The sequence below is a fragment of the Platichthys flesus genome, chromosome 3, assembly GCF_949316205.1.
Source record: "Platichthys flesus chromosome 3, fPlaFle2.1, whole genome shotgun sequence".
Classification (NCBI taxonomy): Eukaryota; Metazoa; Chordata; class Actinopteri; order Pleuronectiformes; family Pleuronectidae; genus Platichthys; species Platichthys flesus.
The window spans coordinates 2463256-2482267 of record NC_084947.1 but is presented as its reverse complement, the minus strand read 5'-3'; positions in this window follow the sequence as shown (position 1 = coordinate 2482267).

Here is a 19012-nt window from a genome sequence, read left to right as displayed (position 1 = left end):
TACAAAACGATCAAGAAGGTGCCGGACAAAATGCTTAGTGCTTCAAACTGGCAGCTCACAAACATATTTACTGATCCACATATAGTTTTTGATTTATAAATTCTTGTTTGGTTGAAACTGGATAATTAAGAAAAGTTTAAAATCCAACCACAAGCAAAGTTTTTGGTTTTGACGAGAACCCAAACGCCTGTTGTGATTGCAGTTCGTACTTTCCCTCAGTCGGATCGCTTCTCGTGAGGTGAGCTCACATTCTCCTCCTCTGTTTCCTCGAGACCCGGAGCAGTCACCTCAGGGACCCCTGAAAGCACCCAAACCCCACTTTGACAACCAGTGTCCCACTCAGACAGATCCCACTCCCCTCGTATCGTCCTGACAAGGCTTTCCAGACCAGAGACGAGGCCCGATTGTGACAAGCGGTAACGCTGCACCCGGACGTCTCTGAAATCTCTGCGGAAGCCGGATTCCATTAGAGAACAACAGGGACAGGGCCCCCCCCCGGTCCCCCAGGTCCTAGAGCAGCATACGACACGGAGCCCGAGGGCAGAGGAAGGAACTCAGGCTTAAATAATCCACCGGACAAGCTTCACCGGAGACAGACTCTTAATGCAGAGGAGGTATTAACCACAGACCGCTGCAGCACTGACGCTGCTAATGCTGCTGATAATGACTTATTAAGTGACTTCCACAGGGCGACAGCAGATTCAGACCAGAGCTCGAGGTGATTCATTGATTCCTTGATCAAGAGAAAATCAATAGATAAGAGACATGAGACGTGATTAAGCTTTTACAGGCACTTGACCCTTTTTCCACTTCTTAACAACCTGTTTATCATAAAATAAGAGTTTTTAATCAATTCCTGATATTGGTCCCAATTTTTTGTCAAATTTAGTTTTGATCGATATTTTAATTATGACAGTTGTTCCCGCCCCTGAGGAACAAGATGCAATGATCAACGGAATCAAGCTCAACATCATAAATTAAGCAGAACCATCATCATTTCACAATAAGAGGAGAAAATGTCGGATGGAGTTTTGTTTCACTCGTGAATCCTTTCGTCTCCATCTCGTCTTCGTCCTGATGAAGAGACGGTGTCGTAGCGGGGGGAAGAAGAGAACGTCTGAGTTGGGGGTAGTGGTGGTGGTGGGGGGGGGGTGGGGTGGTTGGGGGATTGGCATATGGTCACATGGGAGGCACGATCTGGAGTAAGGGAGTGAAAACCCTGCCTCGTGCATGATCTGCGCTGTGGCAACAAACATGGGTCGCGTGTTTGTGAAGCGTGTAGGTTGCGTGCACGGGTGGTGGAAGGGGTGAGGGTCTGGGGGGGGTGGGGGGGGGGGGACGTGTGACGACGGCCTGAATTGAAAAGAGCCACCTTTTGATTTTGGACGAGCCCCCGTTCCTGGCACGCTGGCCGGCCATAAGGCGGGGTGGGGCCTGAGGATAATGGCAGCAGAAGGGAGAGGAAGCCGACAGCTGGCGAATTCTGCCCCAATATGTTTCCATGAAAGAGGCGAGGAAATTTCAGAAGACGCGAGGCCCGGACGACACGCTCGGCGGCAAAAAGGGAAGATTAAAAATAAAAATTAGTTAACATCTTGCCCGTTTCACCCCACGATGCACATTTCAACACGGGGGGGAGGAGGAGGAGGAGGAGGAGGAGGAAGGGAGGAAGGGGGGGGGGGGGGTACTGCAATGGCCGTTCACATTCTGACAACGACCAGGAGTAAAGACAGAAAGAGTTAATTAGAGGAAGTCATGTGCTCCCCTCACACAGATGTGGCCCCGAGTGTTTTCAGCCACTTTCCATCATCTCCTCCCTGAAAGCATTTCCTGTTTCCCCCGTCCTAAGCATGTCGTGAATCTAAAATGCAAATGACTCCCCCCTCCACCCCCCCCCCCACCCCTTCTCTCTTCTTATTTTTTAAATGTTTTTTCCGACCTCCAATCACCGTGCCTCTAATGAGGTGTAAAATATGTGCATTAATGACAGAAAAGTTATTTAGATCTGGGGGAGAGTTAATTAGTTTTAATCAGGGCCCACATCCATCTGGTTGCACGAGACAACAAACTACTTCATCCTGATGCCTCATTAGACATATTGTGAGCGGCTACGAGTAAAGGAGGAGACACACACAGACACACACACACACACACACACAGACACACACACTGTCTGATGATCAGAAACCAGCGTCGTCCACGTGCTCTTTGACCAACAGGCGGGTTTCCTGTTGTCTGCCGTGCGACCTCTGACCTCACTGCTCAGATCACAGACTGTAAATAAAGATGGAGACGTGAGCACCCCCCCCCCCCCCCTGCCGCTCCCCCCTGGTGGCTGGCTGCAGTACAGATCATAAACCATGCTTCCTCCATGTTAGCAGATGGGACATGGATGTTTCTCCCCACGATGGCCACGGCCCAGACTCCGATTCCGAAGATGAACTGTACTGTGCTCTATCTTTGTGATTTACTGTCAAGAAGGGAGTTGATATTCACATGGTCCATATAAATATATACTATATAAAATATATGGATAATATATCAGTAAAATGGTTTTATATAAGACCAAAATCCCCATATTTACATAAAATTCAGGAAATCTTATTATATATATTATGGGAAAAACTAATAATATGCCATAAATGTATTTGCAGTGAACATTTCTTGACTTATATTCATTAAAACTTCCTCATGTTGATAAAAACAAGGTATAAGGGCAGATTGTGTGGAACTACAAAAAATCTATTTGTCGTGCTGCATCAAAAACAAAACACATTATTGTTTCGTTTAGTATAAACTGTTTAGTATAAAATTGTTTAGTATAAAGATTTCAGTTCTAAACTTCTTAGAGAAATTAATCTGATAATAACAGGGCTGTGGTGTTTTAGCTGATACAGATAATCTGATTCTTCATTTTAAGAGCTGACATCATTTTTGACAAGATAAACTGTACAACAAACATTTATCTTAACATTACAAATCATCTTCTTCATCTTCCTCTTCATCATCATCGTGTGTAAGTGTCACAGCAGCTCAACCCCTTCAGGGCTGAACCTCACGCTGTCTTCATATGTCTCAGTTTTTTTCTTATTTCGCGATGAAAGCTTCGTCACATAAGTTTAAAAACATGAATGACGCCTCAGGGGAGCATACATTTCACGTCAGGGCAGTTTGGTCGTGTTTCCGTTGATGGGGACGGGGACAGAGATGGAGACGGGGACGGGGACGAGGACGGGGAAGGGGGCGTGTCTGTGTCTCCGCCGCCTGTCTCCCTCCGCTCAGCCTAAAGATGATCTCACCATCTGCTGGCGGTGTGACCATGTCCAAAGAACCATGTTTCCCGAGGATCCTAACAGGCCAAGAACTAAAATGTGTGAAGTGCAGGCCTGCTAATCCGACGTGTTGATAAGAGGCTTGAAAAACAAACCATGTGTGACTTTCACCATAAAAAAATATGAGTTCACTGGGGATAGAGCCAAGATCCAGAGGGGCTCCATGTGAACCTTACGCTTTCTCAACAAATAAAACCCAAAACATCCACATCTCCCGTCCTGACTTAATTTACCAGTGGATTTAATTGACTCATTTATTTAGTCTTAAAGCTTTAATCACGTTTTAGAGTTCTATCTGAAACATGACCTCACATTTTTAAAGTTTGACAAGTGCACATGGAGGAGAAGAAGATTTTACCTCATTAATCATTAGCGTTCGGCTGAGAGGCTTCACTCTTCATCCCCCTTGATTCACATCCTCACTCGCTGGCGTCCATCTTTGTTTCTTTGCGCTGCCGGGGCCTCGAACCCCTCCTGTCCCCGACGAGTGGTCGCGTTCGGCTTCAGTCTCACCTCATCTTCTTTTTAGTTTCACTTTTCAAATCACGAGTTTCCCCGTGTTTGCTTCACTCACGGTCGACAAGTAGAGCGACGCTGCGTGAAGTCAACGAGCCGTTTGTGAATTCACTGAACAGCTGATGAGTCGTCACACCAGGACGACAGAGAGGGAATCGAACCAGCGATCTACACACACTTCAGTTTCATTACACACACACACTGTGCTGTTTAATACTTCTGAACATAGTTTAGTAAAGATGTTATGATCCTTCCTATGGATAAACTGTAAAATATCAATTCCCAATTACATCAAATCTTAGAAATCATTATACTTCTTTTCATCTCAGCACATGAATCTAAAATCCTAAATATTCAGTAGTCCCTTATATTGATATTTGGCATCGTCCCTAAATCCATATTGCTCGAGGCACAAAGATCCTGAGGGACCACGAGGGAAAGAGATTTGTCTTTATTTTGTGAGTCCTTCTGTCGCTTGTTGTCCAAGTCTTTGTGTGATTAGTAAAACATACATGTTAATTAAAGGAAATCTGTAAAGTTGTACGCCCGTGTACAATAAGCAAAGTCGTGCAATTCAGTGATTTGCCGGATGAACCAGCCGCAGCGGTGATGGAAACTGCCGTGGTTATAATTAGGAAGACCTTAGCATATTTAGCTAAATTAAGCAGCGTGATCGGCTCCATATTTATGGCGTCGTTTCCCGACTAATTTGCCTCGCGTCCTTATGTGCGGCGTCAAAAATACTCTCTCTCTCTCTCTCTCTCTCTCTCTCTCTCTCTCTCTCTCTCTCTCTCTCTCTCTCTCTCTCTCTCTCTCTCTCCGTGGGACCTGAGTGTTTCGCTGATTCCCGACAAACCAACAAGTCGCCGAGCCGGGGGAAACGACGAGTGTTGTGCGATCATTACCAGCGTCTGACCTCTGACCCCTAATCATGAGAACAGTATGCAAGTGCTGCGGATAATTGTGTTTGTGAGTGTGTGCAGCGGTTTGTCTGCTCATCATCCAGGACTGGAAGAGGCCGCTGTGTTTGAAGGAGGCGTAAATATTCAAATACTCTGTTAAGATGTTTGGATCAGAGTTTGTGAAATCATCCAAGCAACCAGTCATTATGAGAGTGTGTGTGTGTGTTTGAGTAGTGTTGTTGTGTACTTGTACTTGTGATCAGATTTTTAAAGGTATAGAAGAATCCACAAACAAATGCAGAGATTTACGAATGCGTACAGGAATGTTCAAATACTTAGAATCTGTGCGTAGGTAATTAGATTTATAATTGTGTTAAAAATATCTGTAAATGTGTTTTGAGATTAAAGTGTGAGATTCCTACGTGTGTAGACAAATGTGTATATTGATCTGTGAATGTGTAGATAAATCTGTAAATGTGTGTATTTATATTAGGGCTCAAAAGGACAAAGAATTGGAAATACACACAATTAGCTGTTGTTTTAATTGTGAAATTATTATTTTTTTTTACCGTAGCCAATCACTATGTTGTGTTTGTCCTGAGCTGAGGGGTGATATGAAACTAGTCATAATTTCTAATCACTTCTCTCGTGCGTCTTGATTAAAAAACAACAACCCGTCCCCTGGATGTTTAGCTCACTGGGTGAACACTTGCTTTGTGTCTATGAGGAGGTTTCTGCTGGACGTCTCTAATGAAAACTTATATATCGTTTGTATTCAATTATTTTTTACGAGTTTTCCCTTGTGCATTAAATTTGCCATTATAAATAACGTCTGCATCACACGGCTCATCAACCCCCTCACATGATCACCCTTTGAAACTTCCACACATTAAAATGCTTCTTCCCCTCTTAATGCTGTGTTGTTGTGCTGCTGTGTTGTTGTGCTGCTGTGTTGTTGTGCTTCTGTGTTGTTGTGTTGTTGTGATAGCTCCACAAATGTTAACCAATCACGTCCGGGAGGATTCAAGTTCTCTGGATCCCACCGAAGGCCTCGGCTCAAACTGCATAAATGTGCCCTTGTAACAGAACTGCATCATGGGAATGGATGTGTTCGAAAGGTTGATGGGAAGGTTTCCAGGCAAACACACACACACACAGACACACACACACAGAGCACTGAGGCTGTAAAACCACAGTGGATTTTTACATCTGTCTGGCCTCATTGCTATGCACAGAGCCCCGAGCCACGTTTCCCTGCGTCCACCCAGGGCGAGAGCACATTGGCTACGCCAGCGCCCTGACAGATTACCGCCCTAAACAGTGGCGCCTCCGCCAGTGAGGAGGAGGCCTGCCAGCAACAGCTGTCCTTTAGCATCGGGAATGCTAAGTTCCCCTTTGACGCAGAGCAAACGAGAACGCGTGTCAGCAGCGCTTCGCCCGGGGTGGTGGCGACCATCTTGTAACTTTCTGAGCTCCTAACCACTTCCTGTGGATACTTTTGGACCGGCTCAGTTGTAACACGGCTGGTGTTTAAAAAAAGTCTTTAAGCCTCTTTCTCCTCGTGTTGTGGAGGAAGTTTTACAAACCAGGGTGTGAACGCTGCTCCTGAACTTCAGCGGTACGTTCTCCGGCTGCTATGCTAATGAGCCTGGCTGAGAGGAAAGCAAACAAAGGTGTTAATTGATACATCCTGTCGGCGCCGGGCCTCGGGGATTACCGTGAAGAGCCGGAGAGTCGCCGCTGAGAGCCGGGCACACACTGCAGGAGTTTAAAGTGCATCTAATGGGGATGCTGGGGGTCGTCCTCTACAGACTAATGGAAACCATTTTGTCGGCTGTGGAGAGGCGCCCAAGCTGTTGAGGGACGGGCACGAGGAGCGACCTCGGCGACCGGCGGCGACCCCGGCGTACAAGTGTGCACGCAGGTTCAAGAGCCTCTCCAGAGGAAAACCCGTCCGCGGCAAGAAGACACTAATTAAGGTAACACGGGCGGCTGAGTCCCACAAGTGTAGCACAGCGTCGGAGTGTATACTGAACCTCGTCATGTAGGTCACTTTGGAGCTTTTAGCAAAGCTATGCATATTAATGGACCTCTGCCACAGCAGTCACTGGCGGGGGGGGGGGGGGGGGGGGGGGGGGGGGTCTGTGTACTAACTGTGGGGCTCTTTTCTGAAACATATGCATTGCAAATTGAGATTACGGCTGGTTGCAGTTAGCGCAGGTCCCCGTGGCATTATTTAGAGCCACAACAAAAATAAGAGAACACGATGCTGGAAGAGTTATGAGTTAGTCATGGATGAAATTATTACAGGAGGAAGGTGTAGAGAGGGAGGAACATATGCTCAGGAACATGAAAATACATCTGTCATGTGTACGAGCGAGGCCCAGAGGAATCCAGAGAGGGTTCTGAGCAGATACTTACCTGAACATCGGGTGGTTGCTTGATTGCACGTTGGAGATTTACACCACGAGATTCTCATACCTCTCAGATCCATATGGTTTCATATTGCACTGAAGCTCACACGGCTTATGTTTGGTTTTTAGAAATCGTGTTGTCACAAAAAGCTTTATGACAAAAACATAAACAACTTTGATGCTTTAATTAAATTCACTGTCAAAGCAGATTCAGTCTTTCGAGGAATAGATGTGGTTGTTGTTTTATTTAAGATTTCTTGGTTTGTGTCTGTCTGGTTTCAGTGTTTACGTCTCAATCTAAACAAACATTTTACTATTTGCATCGTGATCTGTTTCGTTGACAGACATTCATTGTGTGTTTAGTCTTCTAAAGGTAAAGTGGATGTGTTCTACGAGGTTTTAAATTATGAGGAGATATGAGGAGTGCAACCACGTGCTATTATTTTACCTTCTGAAGCTGCTGTTATAATAGTGACGTCCAACAATAGACTAAAAGTAGACATAGACTCTTGAGGTGAAGCCAATGCGGAAGTGCCTGAAACCTGTATTCTGTCAAATGACCAGCAGGGGGCTGTTTATTTCCTAATTCTCACTTAATTTATGTTGTATCCATTGGGGCGTGGCTACCATGTGATTGGCAGCCAGTACCGTCCAATGGGTGCAGGTCACAGGTGTAAGTGGGCGTGCAGTGCACCTCAAGCTCCCAGTCAGGCTCCGCCCCCTTGCAACCCCACCTTGACCTTTATCCCCCCGATTCCAATCAGGTCAGCCATGAATCTTAGTTACTGTTTCATCAAAGTCCCAATCAGTGCTGATCAAAGGGCGTTTGTATCCCAACACAACAATCAACGAGGGTTTTGTGAAGAAATGTGTCATGAAGCAAACACACAACGTGGTTCATCAGGTGTCGTCCGCTTGCCCACAGTGTCGCGTTGTGTTCCTCAGCTCTGATCTCCCTCGGCTCCGGTTCCCTGTGGCACGGATCTTCAGCTGAGCCTCACAAACCGTCTGCCGCCACGTCACTCAGGCCTTGTTTACCGACGCCCGGCCGCCCTTCCCCTCTCTCTCTCTCTCTCTCTCACTCTCTCTCTCTCTCTCTCTCTCTCTCGCTTGGCCGTCTCGCCCGCGAAGTCGGTTTGGGGGATGTGTGATGTACATCATCGGTAATCAGATAAGTTGGGTAGCGTCCTCCTGCTTTCTCTCCAAAACAACATGTCCACTGAACTGAAAGCCAGAGTGCAACTGTCACATTAGCAGCCAGCGAGCACCCCCCCCCCCCCCCCACCCCCCCCCCCGCGCTGCATGCCTGGTAAACAAACACCGGAGATGTTTTGCATGACAGACAGACTGACGGCTCTGTGAGGCGAGGCCAGAGCGTCACACTGAAAACAGCCGCCATCCTCTCCCCCCCCTCCCCCCCCCCCCTATCTCTCTCTGTTGTCGGTTGAAACTCTTTAACCAATTAAAATGGCAGAGCAGGGAGCACATTTGAATATGCATGACAGAGTGTTGCATTTACGAGGGAGAAAGGGGTTGAAACCGCTCATCATGTGGTCAACAGGCCTTTTTTTTTTTACCCTCTAGTCAATTTGCACATGAAATCTGATGATCTCATGATGGAAACCTGCATTTTGATCTCTCGTCCAATCGGGGGAGCTTCTTTCAAGTGCGCCGCTTTAATGAGGTATTTCATATTCACTTGATAGAACCTCCGAGATCCCAGCTGACTGCTGTTTGTCACGTTCCGCAATGAGCCGTATTCAAGTTCCCTCTTCCTGTACGTCATAATGGAGTCTTCAAAGCCCCCCCCATCCCCCCCACCCAATGGTTACATTGATCTCTTGATGAGTTTTGCTCTCAGCACCTCTGGCAAAGTTGGACGATTATTTTTGAATCCCTGGGCTCTCAGGGGAGCTCACGTGAGGGGGGGGGGGGGGGGGGGGGATTTCAAACAAAAAATAACGTGTTTGTGATGTTGTTGGAAGCCAAATGATAAATGTCTGTGAATCCATGACTGACAGACTCATTAATGCAGATATCTAAATTATTCCATCATATTCAGAAAGTACAGTAAATCCACTCGATTTCACTGGGATACACTTTTACTGGATATCACTGCTTCGTCCCACGGCCCAGCCGGGGCCCTGAACGCCTCCCTCTGTTCCTGAGGTATGGAGAGAGAGTTCCAGTCCGACGCGGCGCCTCGTGCCAACAACACTGCTCATCCAAAGTCATTTGCGGCAAAGTCCATTATCATCATCACTTGTGGTGATGAATTCCCTGTGATGGTGGCAGGCCCGCAGCAGCCTCCACTCATAATGACATTCTGCTCTTGTTGGCAGTCACTCCCCCGTCAGATGGCTCGTTCCCAACAGCCAGCGTGTCAGACAGCACGCGCACACACACACACACACACACACACACACACACACACACACACTATCACACACACCTACTGCCGGGCTGGGCCTCGCTGCCAGAAAGAGGAGGGACAACAGAAATGGCGTTCTGAAAGGACGGGGTTTCATTCGAAGGGAAGTCCAGTCAGCTTCTTATTTCTAATGTGGTCGCTTCACGTTGTTGTTGTTGTTGTTGTTGTTGACGATTTATCCACTTCCTGCTCTAAACACAGTGACGGGCAGTTACCTCCAGGGAGAATTGTTATTTTTATTATTATTATTTACAGTTAAGTGGTAGAGAATTGAAAACAAGGAGTCACAGAACTTCAACCTCATAAACTCTGATTCAAATATGGAGAAATAAACATCAGACTGAATATTGAGGATTGTTCCTGAGCACGAGGACGTCCACGTCCCAGGTGAGTGACTCGTGGATCCGTGTTTGACGGTCGATCGAGGCGTGAAGGGAAACGTCGTAGATCTGGAGTTGGACATTGACGAGCTTCCAGGACCAAATTAAGGTTGATGCCCCGTGAAAGGAAACGTACGAGGAGCAGCAAGGCCAATAATATTTAAAACACCATGCGGCCGAGTCGTCAGGTTAGAAATAAAACACAAGCTTGGTGTGTTCGCTCCATCAGAAGCTCAACAACTCCATTCAACAAACCAGTGAAACAAGGCAGAGCTGTGGAACCAGCGGCTTTAATGGTTAAAGGGACACACAGTTTGAACATGAGGTCGTGAAACTATAATACTTAACGTGAGGCAAGTCGGCACATGATACTGTAGGCAACACAAAAATGATTTGTTTATTGTGAAATTATAGACATGTTATTTACTTTTTAGGGATATTAACACAAGAAAACCCTAAAAAAAACTACTTTCACATTAGTAAATTAATTAGCAAATTATATTTGCTAGTTTTAGGCTCAGATCAGTTTATATTTTATTATTATTGCCTGAAAGACTTAAGGCTAAAGGCCAAACATAGTCTCCTTAGGTAGTTGCTAACATTAGCTAGCAGTGCTAACCTGATCTCTGCTTTGGTCTCCACCACCAACGATGCAAACTATGCATCCTGCCAAATATTAATCTTAAATAAAACCCCACATTTTAAAGCGTAATTAGCTTTAAATGAACGAAGACATAATAAACCTACCTAAATGTCTATTGTAGTATGTGATCATTTAACGCATTTATGACTTTTAAAGGACCTAAAATTATGATTAGCTCTCACTTCTTATTAGAAATTCAAACATGCATTTGATCGTTTGTGTTGACCTGCTCAAATTCATAATAAACAGTGAAGAAGTGCACGATCCAACAGGGGGCGCTCACAGTCAGATATTTAATACCTTCGAATTTGATTTTTGGAAAAAAGAGATAGCTGTAATTCTGATTTCTGAATTTGTTATTTCTTTAGACTTTTTAAGTTTATTAGCACTTTTTCAAATATAAATCCGGACTCTGAGAGATACGATAAATATGATTTTAGTTCTCAATTCGGAGGTTTCACTGGCATCCACGTCACCGCTCCACCAACATGCAGCCATGTGATTCGACTGGGCGTAGAACCAGTGCAGGCACCATGAGAGGACTAAGATTTAATTTCCCCTTCATTCTGTGCGATGCTGGTGAAAGAGGAACTCAAGATGGCTGAAGGTGACTTTAAGCCCGAGCTTATCTGGGGACTCGGTAAACAAGAGGCCTGGCAAGCGCCGCGCTCGGCTGTCGAGCACCGGCGATGGCCACCAGGTGGGAGATGTTATCCTAACAGTCTGGAACTCTTGTGAATTATTTGCTGATAGATATAAACAGCTGTTATTCTTGGTAATGGAAAGCAATTAGAAACATCTGTATACTTGGCTGTGAGCGATGCCTCCGAGCGGCGGCCGCGGCTCCCAGGTGCCGCTGGGAAATAATTACATCATCGGGACAGGGGCCGAGGCTGGAGGAGTGCTAGTGATCTGTGAAGAGCAAGGAGGGGGGAGAGAGAGTGCACACACACACACACACACACACACACACACACACACACACACACACAGTGCTGGTCAGACATGTGAGGACTTAATGTCGATTACATTTCCACCTCTTCACTTTTTCTTTTGACCATTTTAATCCTGTCCTACCACCTAAACTTCACCTGAATCCTTTTATTAACTTATTGTAGTTTGTGTATTTATGTAAGATATTTCAAATCACACATAAATTTGGTTTGAATCAGTTATCAGATTCTATAAAAATGAATAGAATAGAATAGAAAGCTTTATTTTCATTGAACAAATTTGAACAATGGCATTTGTTGTGCAGCACCTGAAAAAACAACACACACTCCTACACACACATCTGTCCACATTCATCATTAATAAATAACTAATAGCAGAAAGATGAGAGCATCCTATCATACACATGGGTACTGTAAAAAATAAAACATATTACAGACTTGTAACCGGTGGATTGCTCTTCACAATAAATAGTCTGTGAGTTCGTCCTGAGGTATTAGGATGATGCAGCGGTGGTGGCAGTAGGCGGGGGGTGGGGGGGTGGGGGGGTGGGGGGGGGGACATTTTGTCTTCATTGTTGGTAAGTGAGAGGTGAGATGTACAGTTCACTGCTAAAAGTCACTTTGACACTTGTCCCTGTGCGGACTGGGAAAGAGGAGAGAGTTCCACCTTCACGACCCAGTGAGCTCCGGACGCTTCCAGCTTTCACTTTCATTCATCAATCTGTGTCTCCCGGGACTAAACGTTTGATGCTCATCAGGTGGAACATCCCGCTCGGCCACAGGCGCGGCACCCATCAGCTCGGTTGCAGGTTTGGTTCCGGGTCCAACGTGCCGGCTGCAGCGTCTCCACCAACACAACAAAAGACTGATGTGTTGAACAGTTTGATTTGATTTATTAAATTATGATTTAAGTGTTGAACCCAAATAGAAACCTCGACTGAAACACCGGCCGTGAATAGATCCTGGTATCTTTGCCTTCGAGGGGAATTTCGTTCTATTTCATTCCAACAAATACTGTGAAAACAGAGACGGAGCATTTAAATGTTTGTGAAGGGAAAGAGCGAGTGATTCAAACATATTATTTGGGTGAAGAGATGAAGTGAGACAGCGCTGGCAGCGTCAGCGGAACAGGTGCGACCTGACAAACCTGATCAACTTTCCTCCGCAGCAGAAAAAAAGCGTTTGCAGCTGCTTCGCCGCGATGCACCAGAAACACAGAAACAGCTTTTTTTAAACATTTAGCTTTAGGAACAATAACCTTGATTTGTTAAAACTGTCCTTTCACCAAACTGCTTCTCACAGTCGTGCATGTGCAGGGACACACTCGTGGACACGTTACTCCCACAGATGAAGACAGCAGACATTTGTTATGGTGATAATTTATTCTCTTCCTCTCTCGGGTTTCTGTACGAGTTCAGTGTTGATGCCAAAAACTCTTCAACCCTGAAAAAGGCTCAAGAGTGAACCTGAGAAACAGAAGATGTGAGAAAAACTGGAAGTAGCTTCCTCGGCTTTGCATTTACTTTATGTATTTTCATGTTGATATTTAAAACAATGTCTTACACGATAAAGACGGTGGAGAAACAGGAGCTCAGACTTTTGACCTTTGGCACAGACACAAAAATCATCTTGATTATTTCAATTATCATAAAACAGGCATTTCTACAACATCACAATGTTCTGACTGTAAACAAAGATGGACACCTCCCGAAAAGTGAAGCCAAAGCATCTCAGCTGCCCCCTGGTGGGTCGCTGCAGAATTCCCAATAGCCTGCGTCATGTTTGCGGATTGGACATGGACCAAAATTAAATAGAGTAAATATAGAATACATTTTTTCTTATCAAGCTGATATCGACCTCAACAGTGGCTCAATCACATTTTCGCTACTCTGCAAACTAAGATGGCAGCATTGGTATCCACAATATTATTCATATTAATTATTTTAAATCAACATAACTATTTACATGTTGTGCATCTCAAAGTGCTGCTTCAACAGAATCCCTTCGACCAGGAGGTGGGATTGATATCAGGACACAGATGTTGTGTATTCAGACATATTTCAGAGATGTGTTATTCTATAATTCCTGTAAAAACGTTGCAATAAATAGGATATGTGAGGATGATGGTTTGAGGAAATGTTTAAACCGCTTTGAATTCAAAACTGAGTTTAAAATCTGCTTTTCACTGTGAGACCTCCTGGTCCTGTTTCACCGGGTCCTTCCCCGGCAGCGTCCTCTGTGGTGCCTCCGTCTCGCCGCAGCATGTCCTCCTCTAATCGTGTTGTGTATGGATCCACTGACCTTCTGCCCCGGCCTGCTCCTCTCTCCCGACATAACACCGTGGCTGCGAGAGCCCCGACTGCGCCACGGCTCTGGATTCGCCCCGGCTAAAGCATGACTGTGACTCTCCTCATACATCACCGTGCGCTCCCCTGCCGTGCGCGCTCATCATCTGTAAATACCAGCAGTCTGCAGCGCCGCGGTGAAACGAGCAGTCTGGGGGATTTGACCATATTGTGAGGTGGCAGGCCGGGCGTGATGCTCAGAGATAGTGTCCGGTGAGCAGAAGGTCACGGGCCTGATCGGCTCTGCAGGCAATGAGTCCTGACTAGGTGTCCTTGAGCAACACACTGAGCCGCTGACGTGCACGGAACAAACACCGGTGCACAGGAAAACCTCTGAGATGAGAGGGAAGTCTCAAATACAAGGGTCCGTCTATGAGAATTGTCTTTAGAATATGAATCATGTAAAAATGATATTTCAGGATAAATCAAACACGACATGGTGAACCTGCTGCTTTACAGTCAAGACACATCTTTGTTTTAGATCTACCATCAGAAGGTTGTTTGTTTTATATCTATAAGAACCCCCCCTCCCCCTCCCCTGATTTGGACTTTTATTTCCCCCCCCCCCACACCTCAAGGATGTGTTAAATTAACACAGATAATATTATATTATATTGCATAACATTGCATATTGCAATTTGACACTGTTCTACTCTTTGCATTTTGCATTTTACTTTTTATATATTTGATCTTTTATATATTTTTATTTTATATATTGTTTTTTTATTGTTTTTCTTGTGTGTGTTGTATTTATTGTGTTTTAATGTTTTTATGTTCATAGTATGCACCAATAACCAGAGCAAATTCCAGGTAGGTGTAAACCTACTTGGCAATAAATACTTTCTGATTCTGATTCTGATTTAAGGTTAAAGACTTTGAGGAATCTTAATATTCAGTTTGACATGTCTACAACCAGAGATTGACTTTTATTTGTTTCTCTAATCCCACAGAACTGGAAGAGTGACACTAACACCAGTCGTCCGGAGGCGGAATCATAACTTTCAGTGACTTCATGAGATCAATAACCGATAACTTTATGTTTTCTTATTCAAACGTACGGCTGCAACATCATCTGTGAGAAGCTGAAGGTGTCTGACTTCTCTCTCCAGCTGCACTGTAGTTCATCCACTGAGCCAGAAGCTGCACATCTCCATTCTGCTGCAGAAATATGACTTTGATGAAGATTAACACAAAAAACAACACAGCAAAAAATCAGACAGAGAAAAATATATATCTCTCTACGTGGTCTCCTGGAGCGGACAGGAGATCCAAGCAGCTCCAACACAAAACATTATGTTTGTGCCTTTGTTTCATCGGGGTGGGGGGGCGGTAATCCCTCGGGGCAACAAACAGAAAACATCCGTCAGAACAGATGAACCTGCGGCTGAGATCCGCGGCTGCTGCGGCCGGCTACGGTGATGCCGGCTGGCGTCACCTGTCACCGGAAGCTCCAGTGCAGTTCAGAAACGAGGTGGCTGGTGTCACATGACTCGGCCGAGCGAGTCCTGATGAGCATGAGCTCAGCAGCCGGCCGGGACCCGTCAGCACTTTCTGAGACGCACTTCTTTTTTACTGCTTTGTCGTGCTTTTGGTGTGTGTGTGTTGGTGTGTTAGTGTGTTAGTGTGTGTGTGTTGGTGGTGTGTGTGTGGTGGTGGGGGGGGTTGTTGTACAGGAGAGGTCAACAGGACCGACTCCAGTTTGAGCTCTAATCCAGAAAATCAAGTTGTGGTCGTATCTTTGTCTTTGTCTCTGTTGTGTATCGCTTCAACGTTTTTATATGAGACGACTAACAACTCGTATTTTACTTCCAATTCTAATAATTGAAGTAGTTTGTCCTTGAGAGTGAGAGTGAGTGTGTTCATGTTCAATAAACATCCTGAGAGAGGCCGTCCCTTCACTTCACTCAGTTTAAACCTCCTCTGTCATGACCAGATATTAATATTCACCTAAAATTAGAACTGAGTTTTAACCCATGTGTTTATTCAGTGTTAGTTTATAAATATGAGTATTTGGATATGCTACTTACATATTCCTCAGAGTCATTGTAAGTATTTCTGTGTTTTGCTGAATTCTCAACTTTCTGATTCAAAGTGAATCTTCCACTCGATTGTGTTGTTATTGTGCATCGGGGACATTTCAGGTCAACCTCCACTTTCTGATTCAAAGTGAATCTTCCACTCGATTGTGTTGTTATTGTGCATCGGGGACATTTCAGGTCAACACATGTTAACACAAAGTTACAGTGATCCCATCCACATCCTGGTGTTTGAACTGGTGTGGCCTCTCCTCCTGTAAAACCATTGCACCCAGTGAATAATATGACTCTGATCAAACGGGGCTGGTTCAGTGTGTCCCTCTATTCGTGGGACCTGTTGTGTCCTCAAGCTCCAAGTCAAGAGCAGGATCTACTTTGCTAAATGCTTTTCCTTCAACCTGACCCTCTGATGAAAAACAATAATCATAATAATTGTTGAGTGTGTGTGTCGGTACAGTAGAGAACACAGCGCAGCGGATGAAACCAAAAGACTTTCCCCCTCCCCTCCCAGATGGTCCTCCAACCTTTTAATAATGAAATCTGCTTCTGTGTTATTTAAAAAATTACAATAACCTTTCCGCTAATCCCCCCCCCCTTGACTTACGACCCTGTACACCTGGATTCCTGCTCTGCACGTACGTCTGAAATCCCCCCCGGCTCTTGATAACATATTAGGATTATATCTCAGATATGGTTCTTTAATAAATAGTTTAGATAAGCATATCTGTTTAATTTGATCCCCCCCCCCCCCCCCCCCCCCCGCCCTCCCTGCATGCGGGATTACAATGAAATGGTTTTGCTGAGCTCGTGTTCCGCAGTCCACAGACAGATCATGCAAACATCTGTACAACTATTCATCAGAAAGAATTATGTATTGCAGACTGCGGGGGGGGGGGGGGGGGCTAAGCTGTGTGTGTGTGTTTCAACATCCCTGTGTCCTCACTGACGGAGGCACATCGTAAATAATGGAGGGAGAATTAATTGGTTTATGTTGTGAGCATGTGTTGTATGTTCTGATGGCATGTCGCTGGTGAGCTGTTTGCTCCGTGCCGGACTGAACATGTGAAACCACAGCTTCCAGTCTGACGCATGGTGATCTCCAACTGGATTTACAGGGTTGAGCAACACGTAAAAGTGACGACACAAAATGAAGATAGGGAACTTCATCGATGGAGGTGGAGAATATGATAAGTTGCTTCTAGGAAAATGACAAAAACTGGGAGAGTTCATGACACTAAATGACGAAAGGTGGAAAAACAATGGAAAATCTTTATATTAGAATAATACTTCAAATCTTTTATTAGAGATATTCCATCGTTGTAGGAACAGGCTCCATAAAGGAATTGTCAAACCCAGCTTGGAGTAACTGGTCTGAGCAGAGCCGTGGAGTCAACCCCATCAAACCATCCAATGTCTTTTTGATGAAGAGGAGGATCGACTCCGAGCTGAAGCTTCATCTCCAAACATCAGTGTTGAACCCATTAATGCTTTCATGGCTGAAGAAAATCAAATCTGCAACCAGGTTCAAACTTCTGAGGATCTGCACTTCTACAGAATAAACAATATAGAAAAAGATGTGCATTCATGTCTATTTCCTTGATTCAAGTTCTATAGAATTGGTTGTATTCGTGTTTTATTGATAAAAAGTAGAATATCAAACCTCAATTACATTTCTTTGTCTGGAGGGACAACTGTTTCCAGCACATACTGGTTCTGATGCATCGTGTATATGATGTTTTACTCCCTAATACTTTCATGGAGCCCTAACTATTAATATGGGCATGCGCCTCGTGTACAGCAGCTAAATGGAGGTGGAATCTTCTGGTTTCTTCCTTCAGGCTCAAAGTTCTCCTCTCTGCTTCACGGTCGACCCACGAGGAGGACCGTGTGACAGACCTCTGCATTATTCATGCTGCACTTGACCATGAGGTCTGAATTTTCTAGGCCAAACACCCCTCTCCCTGTGGGTCACGACCACAGCCCCTGCCTCCTGCTTTGTTTTTCCTCTGCACCTTGCGTGCTGGGGTAAATACCTCAGCACCTGCATGTTGCACTGATTTCACCCGGCCCCGGCAGATGGTCCTCACCCTCCACTGAACACACACCCCGGCACCTGGGACGCTGGGGAAATCCTTCCGTGCTCATGCCACTCTGTCCGAGCGCACATGCACACGTTAGAAACACAGATGCAGCGGCATGTGTGCAGGCGTGCACGTTCCACGAGCGTGCACGGGCAATGACATGGATGCAAAGGAGAGGGGGGCGGGGGGGGGGGGGGGCGAAGACGTGAACAGGCGAAGGATCCTTGTTTATGTTGATGAAATAAAACAGCAACTTAACATTAAACAGCTCTTAGAGCAAGGTATTTGATTTTCTTGGATCTGCCCCAAACTTTTTATAGATTCAAGAAGAAGATTTATTATCATTTCAAAACAGAATGGGATATGAGAGGGCAGGAAACAAAGTACTGAGGAATAGAAACACTAGAATCTGAAAACATAAGCAGCAAATACATAGAATCTCAAACCAAACAATGATAAAAACAATGCACTTTAAAAAGTACGAGTGTGTTGATTCCAGTCTTATTGCACATCACAGAGTTTGAGACTCTTTCTTGATCAATGTCCCGTTCTGCTGAGAAACAAACAAATAAACAAACTGACAGGATCCTTTTATACTTTTCTTTTGTAATTTTTCCCTTTAAAAATACTTATTTTGTTTACATCATCTGTTTCAGTGGATATATAAAAACTCTCACACACGCCGGCAGCTCGGCTCCAGAGTTGCAGTGTGTGTGTTGTCGTCCCCTCACAAAGAATCACGTAGCAAACACGCAGCCGCGCTCTGATTGGTTGTGATGAGGAGGAGCTGTTCCTTCCTTGAGCTTAATGTGAGAATATGCCCCACAACCCCGTGCGTGTGCCTGGACGGACGCGACCGCAGGCGCAGACAAACAAACGCCTCATGGCGACCGTGGCTGCGCTCCTCGCTGATTTAATTAAAGAAGCCTTCTGTGCTAGCAGTGCAGCACAAAGGAATGTTAATGATGGAATTAAATAA